This window comes from Apodemus sylvaticus, chromosome 12, assembly GCF_947179515.1.
Source record: "Apodemus sylvaticus chromosome 12, mApoSyl1.1, whole genome shotgun sequence".
Classification (NCBI taxonomy): domain Eukaryota; kingdom Metazoa; phylum Chordata; class Mammalia; order Rodentia; family Muridae; genus Apodemus; species Apodemus sylvaticus.
The window spans coordinates 57,086,582-57,106,103 of record NC_067483.1 but is presented as its reverse complement, the minus strand read 5'-3'; positions in this window follow the sequence as shown (position 1 = coordinate 57,106,103).

Genomic DNA, 19,522 nt, shown 5'->3' with positions numbered 1-19,522 from the left:
TTCTGAATAAAACAATGTAAAGATTAAATGTCAGTTTTCTTGTATGTGAGGGCCACAGGACCATTTGCACTCTTGGTGACCAAAGTAGGACAGCTTCCCAACTCTCCTGTAAGTCATGAGTAACAGAGTGTGCAGTCAGTGTCTGAGACCAGGAAGCCCTGGATTCCCATGTTGGGATGACTCTTAGGTGGCTGCTGAGAGATTTCATGTAGGGATCTTCTCATTTTCAGGTTCCTCTAGTATTTCCCATTGCCTTCACTGACTAGAATTACTGTTTTCTGATTTGATTCCAAGGTTAGGAAAACTTAAAACTGCTTTGGCTTTATATTTACTGTACTCTTTGATTTTGTCTTCCTCAAAAGTGGCAAGTGTGGTCTCTGGCTTTACGAAATCTTTTGTTCTTTTCTATATTGTACAGTTTACATAGCACACCATTGTAATAGGTGGCACCTCCCCCATTTCTAGAGTCAACCTCATGGGGTATGTTGTGGCAACTTGGAACAGGTATGCTAATATTTACATGAAAAAGGACAGGATGGTATATTCTTGTAATAAAATTTGATCACTGTCTATATTTGGATTTGGAAAAAGATTGTCATTGAATGGCTGCCTAAATAATTGTCTTAGTTAGGGTCTCTTTTGCTGTGATAAAACAGCAATAAAGGGAGCAGAGAGTTTATGTTACAAGTATCAGGCCAAACTCCACCTCTGAGGGAAATGAGGGCAGGAAGTCTAGGTAGGAAGCTTGAGGGAGAAAGATCAGCAGAAACCACAGAAGAGCACTGCTTCTTTGCTTGTGCTTCCTGGCTTGCTCATCCTGCTTTCTGTACTATCCAGGACCTCCTACCTAGGAATAGGACTGCCCAAAGTAGTGGAGCCCTTCCACAGAAATCATTAGTAAGAAAACAAACAGAAAGGACCCTAAAGATTGGTCCACAAACAAATCTTATGAAGCCATTCTTTTAATTATAGTTCCTTCTTCCTAGATCTGTCTAAATTTGTGTTGGTTGACAAAAACCAATCAGCACAATTGACCTCTTGTCAACTTGACACACACTTATTAATCTATAACTTAACATTTTTAACCCTAAGATCTGATACAATATAAAACATTCCAATGTTTAAAAGTCCCAGTCCTTAAACAGTCAAATAAAAGCTCAGTTTCTTTAAAATATCCATAGTTTCCTTCAACCTTCAAAGCTTCTCTGAAATATCCAAACTCTTTCTAAATTATGTAAAGTCTCTCTAAAATATCCAAAGTCTTTCTACAACTCTAAAGTGTCCTTAAAAATCCAGTCTCCCATCTGCAGGCTCCTGTGAAATCAAAACTAGTTATTTCTTTCTTACTCCAAGAGTGAAAAAACTGGACAGTTACAATCAGACCAAAGCAAAATCTATGTCTTCCATTGTAAAACTCAGTGTTAGACTTTTGGGACTCTAAATCATTTAGGGCTTTCCACAGCACACATAGTGCATATCATAGACTCCTCTCTGTAGGTGCTGTTGTCCTTGGTGGTTGTCCTAAAGTATTTGTATCTCTAAAATGTTGGGGAAACTACTGTACCTGAGAATGTGTAACCTCACCAATAGACTCTCCTGGGAACTCTTTAGGTATCCTAATCCTGACACATGGTGCCAAACCTCAGTTTCTCTCCATGACCCCTTCAATCCTGAGGATTCTTCTGCAGCAAATGCTGCACCTTTAGCAGTGGACTCTTCTGGTCTCTCACTGAACCATCCTGATAAATACTTCTGAGACTATCAAACTTCTCAGACTTCACAAGCCAAGTTACTTCCCTCTTCATTGTTCTTGGTATTATCCTTCAGTGTTCCACAGAACAGCCACAGATCTTCATTGTTCTAAGTATCATCTTCCAGATTTTCATAGAACAGCCACAGAACTCTGAGCACTGAACAGGTTTTTCTAGCCAAAAGTTCAATTGCCATAACTATAAATGTTTGCTTTTATAGTGCTGTGTGGAAGCACCATAACCAAAGCAACTTGATAGGATTTATTTCACCTTGTAACTTTCATGTCACACTCAATCACAAAAGGTAATCAGGGAAGGAGCTCAAGATAAGACCCTGGAGGAAAGACTCATCAAAGAAACCATCAAAAACCACTGCTTGCTGGCTTGTATCACATGCCTTTCTCAGCCTTCTTCATACCATCCAGGACTACCTTCCCAACAATGGCACACACAGTGGGTGGAGCCCTTCCACATCAACTATTAACCAAGAAAACACCCTACAGACTTACTTTCAGGCCAGTTTCATGAGACATTTTCTCACTCAAGATACTTTATTTCAGCTATGTCTAGGTTTGTGTCAATTTGAGCTACCATGATCACTATTTCTCAATAGGAGCTGTCTTGAAAAGGGAAAAGTAAATAAAAGATAGTCTCTATGATAAGATTTTTGAGGCCATACACAATTAAGATTCGTCTCTCCTGTACAAAAAAAAAAAGGTACATATAGAAAGGAAGACATTGTTCCAGAAAGCTAGAGCCTGGAGAAGAACAAAGAGGAAATAGATACTGTCCAGTGGGCAGATATAAGACTCTTGATGTTAGCATAGTTAGCAGAGGAACTGGCAACCCGTATTCCCAACCTCAGGGATTCTGGAGATGATAACAAAGAGGCATGATCTGGAATGATATCTCCTATTTTTGAGCTATATGGAGTATTATCTATTGGTGGAGCTTCTACTGAAACCTAGGTTGAACAATGTTCTGAAGATTTTTCGTTAGTGCATCATATGATGGTCAGCTGATGGAACACTTTTGGGTCCTTATTCCCTTAGCTACCTCAGGTCTATGGAAATAAAATATTGTGGGAACTTCCTATTGAGATGAACACCAGGAAGCAGTTGATTTAATTGTTCCTATTGTTGTCATGCAGCTCCAAAGCTAGGCAAATATTCAGGCCTTGCTAGCTAAACTGACTGGAAATAAAAAGTGGATAGTGTTGATAAAGCCATGGAGGAAGAAGGCAGATGCATTGGACAACTCCATCAAAACTCACCCCCAATCAGGCAGTTTCTTAGGGAGAGCCTTATTAAGCTATCATGGAGACTAGATTACAGCATCTGGAGAGATGTGGGAGGTGAATTTTAGAAGACCTTAGGAGAGGAGTACCAAAACAACAAAAACAACAACAACAGCAACAGCAACAACAATAGCAACAACAACTATAACAACAATAGCAGCAGCAGCAATCACAACAACAACAACCACGACAATCTCAATATAGGCAGTTCCGCAAAGAGATAGCAACAATCCATCTGAATTCTGAAATGGATCAATCAATATTAAACAAACAAACAAACAAGCAAAGAGTTACATAGATCTAGAGACTGCAGAAAATGTCAGTGTGACCCATATTTCAGAGTGCTTACTGTGGCCCCATGACTAGGTCTAAGGACTTACTCTCTGCTACTAGAATTATGTTCCTCCACCACTCCACATGCATTAGCCAAGAGAAAAGATACTATTCTTATAAGTGAAGAGGGCATTGTACATGAAGCCTTAGAATAGTTTTTAGAAGCTATTTGGCAGGAGAATAAGCCGAAAGTAGGATACTTGAACATTTTTTTTTTTTTTTGGAAGTTAAAAATGGGAAGGATAAGAGCATGAAGCTTATATGCTTAAAGCACTTCCCCCAAAGAAGAATATATGAAAGGGAGTGAGAAGACAGAGCTTAGCTCCTCACAGATGTGCCACTTCAGCTTATGAGACGAAGGGATTTTGATGACTGATATGAGGCTTACAGAACACTTACTGCTTCTTGTGCATTTGTGGAGAATTTCTTTGGAACTTATCTTGAAGCCTAAAAATATTTTGCAAGAAAAGCAAAGGGAACTTTCAAGGTCTTCAGCAGTCGGGGCTTCAGAGATATTGGCATATACATAATGCTTTAGGCAGAACATTTGATCAGTGACAATATATTATTCTTGTAGTCTTACTGATAATGAAGAAATTGAAAGCATGATAGACAGATATTTAACATTAAATTTTCTTTTAAAGTTGACCTCAGCAAGTATAGGTTTGGGGATATTATGACACTTCTACATGTTTCATGGAGAGATATGAAGAGAAATTCATTTTGTCTGGAAAAAGATTTGCTCTTAGTAATAAACCAGCAATAATAATAATAATAAGAAGAAGAACAATAACAATAATAATAATAATAATAATATAAAAACTATTGGGCTAAACAAAATGAATTACTTTCCCTAGAGGGCACCACACCATTAATTCCATCATTTTTATTTCATTTTTACAAACAAAAGAAAGGACATATTCAAGTTGGGGGTCATGAAAGTAATGATTATTTTATAATTCTCTGCTTTTCCATATTTTTTCAGATTTTTTACAGATGTAAAACACATGGTTGCTCACCAGAATGCTCGTGTTAATGTCTCATATATCTTACATCTGCACTTCTTTTTAACTGTCAAATTTCTTTTATTATAGTTTTCACAGAAGGAAACATTTTTTTTTTCAAACAATGAGAGTGTGGTAACCTAGGGCATAAGAATGAACTCTATTTCTATTCTAAGTCTGTAATCACTGTACATTTTTTCTTTTTTCTTTTTTTTTTTGTCATTTTTTTGAGAATCTTCTTCATTTACATTGCCAATGGTAAAACCTTTCCAAATTTCCCTCCTCCAAAAAGCCCCCCTCCCCAACGATTCCCTACCCCTCCTCCCACCCCCTGCCTACATATATATATATACACACTCCCACCTCTCCCCCCAACTTCCCCCCCATCTGTTTCCCTTTGTTGTGGCCTCTATTGAGCCTTTACCTGACCAAAGACCACTCCTCCCAGCACTTTAAGCCTGCATGTTTAGACACAGAAGAATGATGAGAACCATCAATGGAAGAATGGAAAAGAACTGAAATCCCATTTCTATTTACGCTCTGATCTAGTCAGAATGAGAGTCAAATATTTACAATATCTGATTTTGCTCTCTGGCACCTATAAATTAACCTAAGATTTATATTATATTGAAACAATTTCAGTGAATTCCTGTGCAGTGTGCCTTATACTGCTGGGAAGGCGGTGCATCTCACGCAGGAAGCAGGATAGTTCAGTTGGTAATCTTGGGGAACTCTTGCTTCCTTGCTTTGAAGCCTGACTCATATTTCAGTTTACTCTGTTGCTTTTTCATGTTTGGTAGCTCAGTTCTTTATCTATGAAATGTGTAGGTGTTAAAAATAGCATCTACCTTCAGAACTGCACAGCTTGAATTGTTAGAAAGTGTCATGGTGCTAACATGTATTTAGTTGTAAGGAAAGGGCCTGACTCGTAAGTGTTGGTTTCATTATCATTGTGGAACAGGCACCTCTTCCTAAGGAGGTGCATTGAATGGATTTGGTGGTGCACAATCCTTTTTTTGGCAGAAATTATTTTGCTTAGAGAATTTACATTCTTTCAATAAACTAAAAAATAAAAATAAATAAATAAAAATAAGCCTCAGCAGGAATCTCTCTTAGATCACCCTCTTTGAGAGTGTTGGAGGGCAGAGTGGTTGAAAACAGAAAAAAAATTACAAGGAACTCAAGACCTTAAAGGAATTAAAAACATGAAAGTGCATTGAGAAATGCATTAATCTGACACATGTCAGAGAGGTGGCATTGTGTACCAGGAAAGGGACCAAGCGGATAGCATGAATAATAATTATGCATTTTAAAGGGCTTCATATCTTTTAGAAGAGACATCAACAAGAAGGAATAGGCCAGGCAGGCAACAGGCTAAAGCCTGTTTTAGGAAGAGAGAAAAGAGACAAATACAGTTGAAGAAGAGGAAGAATAAAAGAAATAAAGAATTTGAATCTGTTTTGATTCTCTTCCTAAGGAAAAATTTGAAAAAAAATATTTAAACAAAAGTAGCAATTATCAGCTATTGTTTTGCTATGAATTACCTAGTGAATAAATATATTTATTAATGTATTATAAAAATATGATCTTGGAATATATTTTACTCTATTTATTAGACCCTTGAGGCCATCCTTCCAATAGCTGTAACCTTAAGCCTATAATGTTAGGGTCTAAGAATCGCTGAAGAACGATACCCCAGACTCAAAGAGCATTTATTCAGCTGAGTTTCCTGCATGTAGAGGTTTCTCCAATTAGTAAAGGAGACACCTAGTGGGCTTGCAGGACCAGCTCTTATTGTCAATTATGGAATTTTAAGGAGTGATATTTGCCCTTTTACCTTTATCAGTTAGCTCTGTCTTTAGGGATCTGACTGATGCTACAGTTAGTTCGGCTCTGGAGACTTCCTGGGGGGTGGCTTACTCATTTTAGCGACCTACTGTAACTTCAGGCTAGATGACAAAGCATTCTCTTGTTGGCTTCCCTCCACTGTGATTGGCTGACCATGGGTTTTTGGATCCAGGTTCTCATTTCTAGAAAACAGAAACTTTGGCCTAGTCTCCCAAACTTCCAGTTTGTATCCTGTCATGGAGTCAGCCTGCCTCTGGCTAACTCAGTTCTCTCAATAGAAAGGCAATAACAGAGCAGGGAACAGCGTCAGGTTGCCTGTGTATTTACTACACATGTGGTAATGACTTGGGAGACACATGTCTTCTAAAGGGACCACAGAAACACTGTCCAATATTCAGCATAATGTTCCAGAGATGGGCATTTTCATTTGAAATATTATCTTGGTAGGATTTTACTGAAAATACCTTAAAGACCATTTTCCTTGATGGTTTCTCCTTTTCTTCCTTCTCTTTCTCCTCCTTCCTCTTTTCCAAATACCGCATTGTACATAACTCTGTAGATGTGATTTTCCAGTTATTCTGTGTATGACAAAAATGTCCATTTTTTCCAGGCAGTGATGGTACATACCTTTACTCCCAGAAGTTGGGAGACTGAGGCAGGCAGATCTCTGTGAATTCAAGGACAGCCTTTTCTATAGAGTAAGTTCAGCACAGCGAGGGCTACACAGAGAAGCCCTGTCTTATAGAACAAAAATAAAAAGTCAATTTTTATCATTTAGCAAAGAAATTAGTTTGGCTTGCCCCATTCTAATCGCCATGTTCTTAATCTCTCTACTTTCTCATATTATCAAATATCTATTCTTCTCAAGGCAATAAATTCCATCTTACACAGATAGCATGATCATCTGAAATGATGTAGCTATTGACCCCTAAAAGCAAATTTTCTTATTCTAAATCATCAAAAAAGTTTTTGTCTTATAGGTATAATTTCCTGCATGATTCTTGAAGTATGTGCCTTTGGATCCTAACCTTCTTAATCTTGTGTACACCAAATAATGTTTGTGTGACATATAATAGGTTTTTATTTTGATAACTTTTCTCCAGTTCTCTACAACATTATAGGAAAATTGCCAATTAAGATCTTAAATCATTCTACCAGTTGAGCTATGTGACAGAGGAGACACCGATCAATCATTCCTCTAACGTACTTTTTCTGTTGTTTCTTCCTTGTCCATTTAATAAAGGAAACACAGCATTTACAGAAATTTTGTTTTTTTTTCTTTTTTTATTTAAAACATTTTTAAAGTTCAATATATTTTATCATATTCTTCTACTCCAACAAATTCATCTAGATCCTCTTCTCTCTGTACAACTCAACTTTATGTTCCTTTTCAAAAACCAAAATCAAAAGCCTAATACAACAACATCCCCAAAACCTACAAAACATTATAGAACATCACTCCCAAAGAAAGATAAAACAAAACACCAAACTGGAACTAAATAAAAATGCACAAGCAAACACACACATGCACACACACACACACACACACACACACACACACACACCAAAATTATGGAGTCCAAAATGTTGGTTATGTTGGTCAACCACTACTGAATGTATGATCTGCCCTGGTGTAGCTAATATAGTGTGATTGATTCCATTAAGAAAACTAATTTTTTCTTTCCCAGCAGGTATAAATTGTAGATCAGTTGTTAGTTAACCTTTAACCTAGTGGCTAGTTTCACAGTCATTCAATCATTCATTTCAAATATATATATATATATATATATATATATATATATATATATATATATATATGTGTGTGTGTGTGTGTGTGTGTGTGTGTGTGTGTGTGTAATTATAACAAGATAAAACAAAAACTATCACATCAAAGTGGGACAAGACAGACCAATAGAAAGAAAAGAGAGGGTACAAGAGTCAGAGGCCCACTTTTTATTTTAAATTTTTTTCTACATTCCTTGTTTGCATTCCAAATGATTTCCCCTTTCCTGGTCCCCCCTCCCCAAAACTCCCATAAACCCTCTTCTCTCCACTCATTCCCCAGTCAACCAAGAGGCCCACTTAATACTCTTGAGAATCCCATAAAATACTAAATTGGAAGTCCTAATGTAAGTGCAGAGGGTCTGGTGCAGACTCATGAAGGTCCTGTGTATGCTTCTTCAGTCTATGAGTTCATAAGGAGTTTGCTTATGTTGACTTAGAGGGCCCTGTTTTCTTAGTGTCCTCTATTTTTTTTCTGGCTCTTACATTCTTTTTGCCTCTTCCTCTGGGGCTCTCTGAACTCCAAGGGGGGAGTTGGTGCAGAAATTCCTTACAGGACTGAGTGTTCCAAGGTCTCTGTTCCTTTATGCAATATCTGGAAGTGGGTCTTTATGTTTCCTGTTTGCTGTAGGAGGAAGCTTCTCTGAGGGGGGTTGAAGAAGGCATTAATTTGTGAATAGATAGGAATATGATTAGAAGTCATTATATCATGACATTTTCAAAATTTTCATTTAGTATTTGGTTTTCCTCTACATCCCTGAGGTATCGAGTCTCTGTTTCTTGGTCACTCAAACAGTGACAAGTATGGATTTCATCTTGTGGAGTGGGCCTTAAGTTAAATCAGATATTGGTTGGTTATCCCTCAAGCTTTGTTTCTCCATTGCACTAGCATACCTTCCAGGCAGGACTTCACTGTTGATCAGGAGTTTTGTGGCTGGCTTGGTGTTATGTTCCTCTTTTGCTACCCCACAGAGTACCTTCCTATAGCAAAGATGCTGGAACATAGCAGTGAAGACTATATGTAGGCACCAGCTCGACATTTCCAGGTCCAGTAGGCTGTGTATGTATTTTCAGCAATAGGGGTTTGCTGTCAATTTGTAGAGGAACCTATAATCTTAGCAACATCCTGGGTTGTTTGGGGATTCTTTTGGTGCCACTTTGGCTAGCAGCTTAAATAGATGTAAGCAAAGCTAGCAGTGAAAGCTTCATTTGGTGACAAGATATGAATATTTGGGGCTCTGTCTACTCCATTATTTGGCAATTTTATTAGATTGCTTTAATATATACATATATTTTAGGAGGCTTCTACTGTATTTGGTTTTCATGCTAACTCTCAAATTTCCATTAATTTTAATTTTCTCTCCACACATTCTCTCCTATTATCCCATCTCCCTTTTGCATCTCCATGTGATCCTTCCATTTTAGACCAACATGTTTATCTACCCATTCATAAATACCTGATCTATTTCTTTTTCCTTATGAGAGATATCTATTCCCTATAGTCTCTTACTCTTACACACCTTCTGTAGATCTGTGGATTAATATCCACATGTAGGTGAATATTACCTTGAATACACCTGATCTTGTCTGATTTCAGAAGCTAAGTAAAGCTGGGCCTGGTTAGTAATTGGATGGGAGACATTTTAACTTTTTAAGAATAATAAATGTACTATTTATTCAGCCATGTGATATATCCAGGCATTAACTAGGGTTACTTTTTGTGGTAGGTTGTGCATGACAATTGTAATATCAAGCATGTATATAAAACCCGAGTTGGTGTGCTTTCTATATTTAATTTTTTAATCTTTAAGAATGCCCTGCAGTATCTATACTGTTACTATCCTGATATCACAGAGGAAGTAAGAGAGATAACAGAAGGTAGCTTGTCTGCAACGACACAACGTATAAGGAGTAGAGACAGGCCAACACCTCCTTCTTGCTTTGGTGCCAAACAGCTCCTCAGCAGGAACCATCCACAGCCTGTCAAATCCTGGCTCCTTGTTACTTTTACTGCACAGTCTCAGTTCAGTGCCAGTTCCCTCCTGGTCATCAAGAGAACTCTGATTTATTTAAAATTCCATGGAAGCATTTTATGAGATAGACATCCATTATTATTCAGGTTAATAAAATAATTCTTTGGAAATCATTTAGGCTTGGATTTTTGAAGACTTTGTGTGCCTCTGACTCATTATGAGTTTTCCCTGCTTTCACAGTAAGTCTAAGCTCAGACAACTTTTAAGAATTAAGTTATTAGGAAGGATTTTCTTGGCAGTGAACATTATGTATATAATATGGACGAGCAAAGACCAGATCATCAGTATCTTAAAGCCAAGAGGGCAAGGATCAAATCACGCAGCACTACTTCAGGGAAAATGCTTTCCCTTAGATGTCCTAGAGTAGCTTGTATATTTTCAGATTTCCCTTTTTGCTTCTAGCAATAAAAGTGATATCGCTATTATTCACAGATTTGGATATCTTGTTTTGATGAATTATTAAATGTGAGCAGGGGAAACATGGGGGATACTGGTAAGAATAGAAGACCTCAGGAGGGTTTCCTATAATTCCTTTGGTCCACCAGTCAACTTGAAAGACAAAACGGAGGCAGAGAGAGCTGACTCAGAAGAGCAATTCACAGGACAGCAGCTGTCTCCGCGATAGGAAAGCACCCCTCTTTCACCTTATAACTTCTCTGATAAGTTGTCTTTTCCTGCCTGCATCTCAAGTGTGTCATCTTTTATGACACATGGGTCATTCATTCTCCTCTTTTGTATTCAAGTATCTCATCTTTTATCACCATATGGTGTAGGAGAATGATCCTCACTCTACTCCACCAGGGTACCTTTTCCTGTCTATGTGTCTGGTGTGTCACAGTCTTTCCCTTTAATGTGTTTAGGGAGGGACATCTTTTTCCAGCGTGCGTTCCATCCCTGACATCTTTATATCCTCAGGGCATCCACATTTCATTTTTTTTTTCAGGACTGTGTACTTTTATTTATGGTTGTTGTCTTTAACTTAAGTCTACTGATTGCCTTTTTTTTTTTCTGTGCTGCTGTGTCCTCAGTGAACTCCCTTACATTTTTATGTGCTTGTGTGTGTGTGTTGAGATGGTGGGTGCAAATTTGCCTTGTACTTTTGGAGTGGGATGCTGAGGATTTGGTGGAGAAAATTAGGTATCCATTCTTTCTATTATATAGAGATTTTATATACCTATTTAATGCATCAGAATTTTCTATTCTTGCTTTTCTCTTAGCCTTAGCACTATTTGGAAAAATCATTGTTTACTCTTAGAAATCTCATGTTCAGGGGGACAAATGTATATATAGTGTGTTGTGGTTTGTGTGTGTGTACCTACTTGTGAGTGTATGTATATTTGAATGTGTGTGCATGTGTGTATTTGTGTGTCTATATATGTGTATGTCTATGTATATGCGTGTGTATGTTTGAATAAGTAGGTTTGTTCAATAGCAACTAGGGAGAGAAGAAGAGATTTGTTTAAACACCTTCAGTGTGATATGCATAGGATTTTGTTTTCAAATATTAATTCCCATGTAATTGATATCAGTATAGGGTAACTGATAAAAGCATGAAATCAAAGTCTAATTTTAGGGTCCATACAGCATTCTTATTACTTACCACCTATTTGACTTTGGCAAAGTCTCTTACTCTCACTGTGACCAGATTTCCTTATCTCATTTGTCAGATTATTCTTGTGGAATTGAATCGAGATAAAATGTTTCAGATTTGGGTCCTTTTCATATATCTTTAGCATTTGTTCCTGAATATTTAGTTGTCTAATATTTTCTTAAAAGTGACTTGAATCTACTTCTGAAGATAAGTAGGCCATGTGAAAGAAAGTTAATGTTTTCATTGTAAAATTTCTGATGGGGCAATAATGGGCTTGGGATCAGTCTGGGTTTTAGTTAAGGAATATCCCTGGCTCCTGTGGTGATGTAAAGTATGCATATATACATCAGACTTTGGGGAATTTATATCATCAGTGGGTTTGAGGACTCAGTATGGTTTCAAGATCCCATAATTCTAAGGCTTTGCCTCACTAGGCTAATGTCCAGTCGTGTTTGAGTACTTCCCAACAGTGTGATAAACATAGACAACATAGTTTTTTATTTAGAGCAAGCATTCATAAGTCCAGACACTCATTGGAATCACTGGGAAGGCTTTCCAGTTACATCAATTAGCAGTTTATCACATCAGAGATTCTCACACAATTAGCCAGATAGAAAACTCAAGACATGAATTTTGCGTTGTCTCCAACTTACTGTGCGAGTGAAGGATGAATTTCTGCCTCAAGCATGAAGGCAGCCAAAAACAAAACATCTGACCCCAGACAGGTAAGACTGATAGATGACATACATGTATCATGTCCCTGGAGGAGAAGGATGCCACGTGTTACAAAGTGCCCCATGCAGCTTGTTCTTGGTAGCAGAATAAGCTAGCGGCATCTCTGGAAGTAGGCTTTCTGTATAAAGATGGTAAGGCAATCAGATATGGGAGAATGTGGTTAACTCAATTCTGCTCACTAAGAGGGAAAGGATAAACACAGACAATGCCTCCTCTCTGGTGATGAGGTAGTTTGTGTAGGGCTCTTTATGCTCAGAAAATGAGTGGGGAGGAGGAGTTACCTTTGTACTCTCAAAGTCCTCTCAATTTATAAGTCAGCACAGCACAGATTACTGGCCTTAATTTAAGGTCTTAAACTGTTACAACCCGCACTGAATGTCAGATTGGAAGGCCATTTTCTTTCATATGATGACACAGCAATCCACATTCTTTATCTTTTTGTTAGCACCTTCATATGTAGGGTTATGGTGTAAGTTACTTCTAATTATCTCAAGATAAAAGGCAAAAGAAAGCAGAATAGACATTTGCCCCCTCCCCCTTTTTAACTCTAGGGTGTAAAGTGTCAAACTTGGTTTTCTACTCTATGATCACTCCTAAGGGCACAGACAGCTCAGAAATACAGCTGATTTAAAAATCTTTCCATAGCTAAACTCTATCACTATAGAGTCAGTGTGGGGCTTGAGCTAACAGCTATTTCTCACCATTTAATATCTTTCTTTCTTTCTTTCTTTCTTTCTTTCTTTCTTTCTTTCTTTCTTTCTTTCTTTCTTTCTTTCTTTCTCTCTCTCTCTCTCTCTTTCTTTCTTTCTCTCTTTGTATTATTCATCATTCCTATTTACATTTCAAATGATATCCCTCTTCCCAGTTACCACTCCACAACGCCCCACATCCCATCTGCTGTCTCTCCACCTCCCTTGCCTCTATGATGGTGCTCCCCCACCTCTCTACCCACAGCTCCAGCATCCCCCTATGCCGGGGCATCAAATCTACACAAGACCTAGGGTCTTCCTTCCCATTGATGCCATATAAGGCTATCCTCTGCTACATATGTATCCGAAATCCCTGTACACTCCTTGGTTGGTGGTCTAGTCACTGGGAGTACTGGTAGTCTGGTCAGCTGGCATTGTTCTTCCTATAGGGTTGCAGTTCCCCTCTGCTCCTCCTGTCCTTCTGCCAGCTCCCCCACTGGGGTCGCTGAGCTCAGTCTGATGGTTGGTTCCATCTGGATCTGTTTTGGTCAGGTGCTAGCAGAACATCCCAGGGAACAACCACACCAAGGTCCTGCAGGCAAGTACCTCTTGGCAACAGCAACAGTGTCTGCAGACAGGATGGATCGCGAGGTGGATTAGTCCCTGGATGACCCTCTCTTTGGTCTCTGCTCCATTTTTTTGCCCTGTCTTTCCTTTGGACAGGAACATTTCTGCGTTAAAAACTTTGAGCTGGGTGGGTGGTCCCATCCCTCCAGTGGGGGACATGCCTAGCTTCTCGTGGTGGTCTCTACAGGTTCTTTCTTGAGTCTACATGTGTCCTTTTTCATTAGTGTATTTGTTTTTAGGGTTATTCAGCATTTAATCTTCCTCTAGGTATCTGTGGTAGTTTGAACAAGTTGAGGACATTTGAATACCTGGTTCCTGATTGGTGGCTTTTGGTGAGAGTTTAGGAAGTGTGGCCTGGCTGGAAGGATGTCACTGGGATAAGGTATTGCCATTTTAAGATAAGTCTCTCTGTTTCTTGTTTGTGGATACAGATATGGCCTTATAGCTGCTGTCCCAGTGCAATGACAGCCTGCTTATTCCCATGTTTCTTGCCATGATGGTAATGGATTCTTATCTCTCAGGAATCATAAGTCTTAATAAACCTTTCCTTCTTTAAGTTGCTCTGGTTTTGTAATTTATCCCAGCAACGGAAAAGTTTACCCATGTCCTTAAGTCGTACTTTCTAATTTTTTTCTTTGTAAAATTTTTCCAGACTACTTTAAAACTCTTGCTTAAAATATTTCAGTTTCATTATTCTTCTATAATTATAATAACAAACTTTTATAATTCTTACAGTTCCTTATTACCCGATAATTTAACTACTTTGTTGGTTTCACATTTTTTTATATTGATTTAAAACATGTAATTAGGTATTTATTTGGTGGTCACCACAGAGCACTGTGAAGTTAGAGAACAACTTATGGAAGCCAGTACTCTCTTTCTACCATGTGAGTTCTTGGGTTTGTTGAACTCAGCAAGTATTTTTACATGCTAAAGATATTTACTTACAAGATGACCATCTCGATAGTGCTGCTCAAATGTCTAAAGTTTAAAGTCAGATCTTGTGCCTCACTTGGTCTTTTTGAGGTGTCTGGATTTGTGGATTGGTTAAACATGTATACTATATATTTAATGCACATAAATTTGTTGATATGCTTAAAAGCAGTTTTATTTTGATGTTTTCACTCATTCAACAGGAAGTTTTTCACCAGATAGTAAGTAAAAAAGTGGGCACTTATATAGTTTAATGATCCATTCTGAATAATGGAAGAAAATAATGGTATTTTTATTCATACTCTTAAGTTAAAACACAGATCTTTCCAATAAATTATATTAAGTTTAACTTTTAAATTTTTTTATTTATTGAAAATGGAAGTAAAGGGAAGTAAAAACACCTTATGATAAAATTAATGACTTACATGGAAAATATTTCACATAAACATGTTAAAATTGACAATTTTCATTGAAAATTAAAGACTAAAGTGGTAGATATGTAAGACATTGCTAAATTAATTGAAATATGGGATAGAAACATTTTATGATAGAATTGAAGATTGGAAAATATTTCTGATAAAATTGTAGTAAAATGTAGAAAAACATATTAGAATTGAAGATTATCATGGAAAATTTTATATAGATATAATAATGGTAGGTATAAAAGTATTCCTAAGTTGATTGAAAGTGGAATTGTAAACATTTTCTGATAAACTTGAAGATTTACATGAAAAATATTTCTGATAAAATTGAAGAAATATATAGAAAAACATGTTAAAATTAAAGATTATCATGGAAATTATATAGGTAAAATGATAGGCATAAAGATAATTCTAAGTTGATTAAAGGTGGAATTATAAACATTTTCAGATAACATTGAAGATTTACATGGAAAATCTCTCCCTCCTTCTCTCTCCCTCCTCTCTCTCTCTTTGTCTCTATCTCTCTCCCTCTGTCTCTCTCCCTCCTCTCTCTGTCTCTGTCTCTGTCTCATTCTCTGTCTCTCTCTCTCTCTTTCTTTTTTTCTCTCTCTCTCCCCTATGTTCATAGCAGCCCTATTTGTAGTAGCCAGAAGCTGGAAAGAACCTAGGTGTCCTTCAATGGAGGAATGGATACAAAAAATGTGGTATATTTACACAATGGAGTACCATTCAGCCATTAGAAACAATGAATTCATGAAATTCTTAGACAAATGGATGGAGCTGGAGAACATCATACTAAGTGAGGTGACCCGGTCTCAAAAGATCAATCATGGTATGCACTCACTGATAAGTGGATATTAGCCTAGAAACTTTGAATACCCAGGACATAACCCACAAATTAAATGATGTCCAAAAAGAATGGAGGAGTGGCCCCTGGTTCTGGAAAGACTCAGTGCAAGAGTATAGGGGAATTCCAGAACAGGGAAGTGGGAAGGGGTGGATGGAAGAATAGGGGGATGGAAGAGGGCTTATGGGACCTGCGGGGAGTGGGGACCCAGAAAAGGGGAAATCATTTGCAATTTAAATAAAAAATATATCAATAAAAAAGAAATACCTACTGAAGATTAATAAAATATGGCTGTACATCCAAGTTGCTCATTCTGGGGACTTTAACTAGTCATGTGAATCTGTAGTCAGTCACCACTAACCACTGCACAAAGAAGCTACTCAGACCAAAGCTGAAAGGCTCTCTTCTCTATGGGCATGAACATTGTATCCTGTGCATTTAGCATTGCTGTCTCCCATGTTTTACCTGCCTATCTTCCTTCTCTTTCTCTTTGGACTCCTCAATGTTCCCTTCCTAATCCTGATGCCTTTCTTCCGTATACTGTTGCTCTACGCCTTCTTGGAAGATCTGGACCCTGTACTATGCTCTGAATAAAGGCCAGATCTTCATCCCTGTTGCTTGTTCCCATGTGTGCAGGTTTCCTTTTTTCACCTCTGACTGTGCTTCCTTTAGCTCTGCAGAAGCAGTACTTTTCCTTCAGGAGGTCACTTTATGTTATCTCTTGTACTCATTGTGGGGGCCCAGGACTATTTCTTTCATTTGCATTTAAAGAGAGGATAGTGTTCATGTGTGTCAACATTTAGAAAACAACCATTTTCTGTTCTGATTGCTTGGCACTATCACCTTTGTATCTTATCTTATACCAACTTTTCCTCTTGTCCAGAAGAGCTGCCATCTTTGTTATGGTTGATGATATTTATCCTCTCTTCTTTGTTTTATTAATAAATCTCACACTTCACATATATGAGTATATATTTACCACAGTAACTGGTAACATTAACCTGGGAGAACAGGTCCTAAAGATGAGGTAGACTAGTGTCTCATGCAATAGTCAACTTTATTCAAAGCATCAGGCAATTTAGACACCGAAGGATCAGAAGAATCACATAGGTAAGGTGTTCGATTGAACAAAGGCAAGCCTCATGTGGTAAAAACATGTTTTTTACAGAGACATTATGAATAACAACAGCTAAAGTAAACTCACTCATATCTGCTATACCCGAGAGTAGCATGAAAATACATTCCAAGGACAATTCTGTTTTGAAGAAAATGAGGTCAGAAGATTCTTGCTTTTTTGGAGTTTTCTCATAAGCACTCAGAATCCTCACATGACACAATTTTTGGACTGTGTTCCAACAGATAGAGTTGGGATTCCTCTTTGTAATTTGAAGTTCCCTTCTGGACCTTGTGTGGTTAAGAGTTCCAGGATTTCATTTCTTCTGGGACCTTTCTCTTTTGTGTTTGGCACATCAGAGAGAGCACATTATGAGCTTGATTCAAACAGTCAGCAATGACTTAGGTATATATTCTCTACTATCTTGGCCATGTATCCCTGCTTATTCTGTAACAGCAATATGCATATTATTGAAGGTCAATATGCATAGCAATCTTCTCATAGGAGTCTTTATGATTTTTATACACATTTTTAGATTTTTGGGCTTACTAAAATATGAATAAGTCATGACTTTGACACATGGAATGACTATTGCAATTTGCTATTTCTACCTCATGACATAGTAGTGCCTGCCATTCATTTTATTATGTCATAAATATCTTTCTCTTGTATCATTTTTATTCCCTTGTACTTTTTAACACAGTCTTATTTCTACTAGATTAATTTTAACAAATTATACCATATGTGTCTCAAGTGAAATAGTGTCACCTGGCTCTGAACTACATTTTAATATACAAGACAGTATTAAGACAGACAAGACAGAAATAAAATAATTAAAATTAGTTTTCACCAAAAAGACGTTTACTAAGTTCCAGTTTTCTGTTCACAGAAGTAAGAATATGCAAGTGGATAGAGGAAGGCAAATGCTTCATGGAGAGAGCCAACCCTTAAGTCATATGATAGGTTATTATAGACAGGAGGGAAGATGATCCTGATGGATATAATGACATGTATCTGTAGAGTACTAAGTCACACATAGCAATAAACCTTAATAATTTGGCATTGTTGAAGAAGCACAAGCTGTGTATGTTGTAGAAGTGAAGTAGATAAAAGGAGGTTGTAAAACATCTTGTGTCACACTATAGAGATGAGAGTATAATATTTTATAGGTGAGAAGAATCTATTAAAAGCAAATGTACTTATGGGAGATTTGGTCAGAAAGCAAATATGTGATCACTTCTAAGGCTAAGAGTTGAGGGTTGCAATCCATCAGGTTAGTTATAAGGCTTTTGTTGAAGACAGATGTACAGAGGATCTCAACAATAATATTGGAAACTGTAACAGAAAAGAAAATATTTTTCCATTATCAGATAGAGTTCTGAGAAGGAGAAGGGAGTCTGAGAATGCGGGCAGAGTTCAGGACCTGATAGTGACATATCACACAAGGTAGATACCAGAGGTGATAGAGCAGTTTATTCTCCATGCTGGTTTCATGCATTATTTGCACTGGAAGCATAGGATCTCTCCATAACCCTGAACTTTTAAACTTCCTGCTTCCTTAAACCATGTTTTAGTTTTGTATTTGAACATCATGTCTTTTCAGTAAGAAGTACAGGCTTATATTCCACTGAGGTACCCAGCACTGCTACTAAAAGCAACTTGGAGGGGAAAAGATTTATTCTGCTTATTTTTCCACATCTTAGTCCACTATTGAAGAAAGTCAGGGCAGGAACTTGGAGGCAGGAACTGAAGTGCTCTCTGAAGAAGCCCTGCTTATTTGCTTGCTCATTAGAGATCAATAAATCTAGTTTGTTATATAATTCAGACACAATAACCAAGGTGTGACATCAACACTATGGGCCATGTTTGTCAATATCAATCCTTAATTAAAAAAATACCCTATAGATTTGCCTACAGACAATCTGATTGAAGCATTTTATCTATTGGAATTTATCTTCCCAAATAACTCTAGCCTGTGTCAAGTTGAGAAAAAAACTAATTATCCTGTCTCAAAAAGAACAATCTCCACAAACAAACATACATACAAACAAATAAAGAAATAAATAAACAAATAAAACTCACTAATTATTATAATCAACCAAACTGGATGAATATTATTTTATGTTAAACAAATTTATTCATATTCTAGGTTCATGATTGACTCAGTATTTCAGATTTGTCTGTGTCTTTTGCAAAGATGTTATGTCAACCTTAGAATATTACAGAAAGCTCATTCTTTGGTCCTCTGGATCTTAACAACATCTCTGCCTTCTTTTCTAAGAGATAAAGGAATTGTGTTGTAGACAGGTGTTTTGTAGGTAGGCTCCACCATGATCTCTGAATCATGCCCAGTTGTGGTTATTAGTAATATTCTCCATTACCTGTAAAGAGGAGCTTTGTAGATGAGGGGAGATATCTATACTTACCTGCGGGTATAATAATAAGCTTTAGAATGCAGGTAGGAATCACACTGGCCTAGTAAAATGGTGGTAATAGGTTCTTTTCTAAGGCAATGA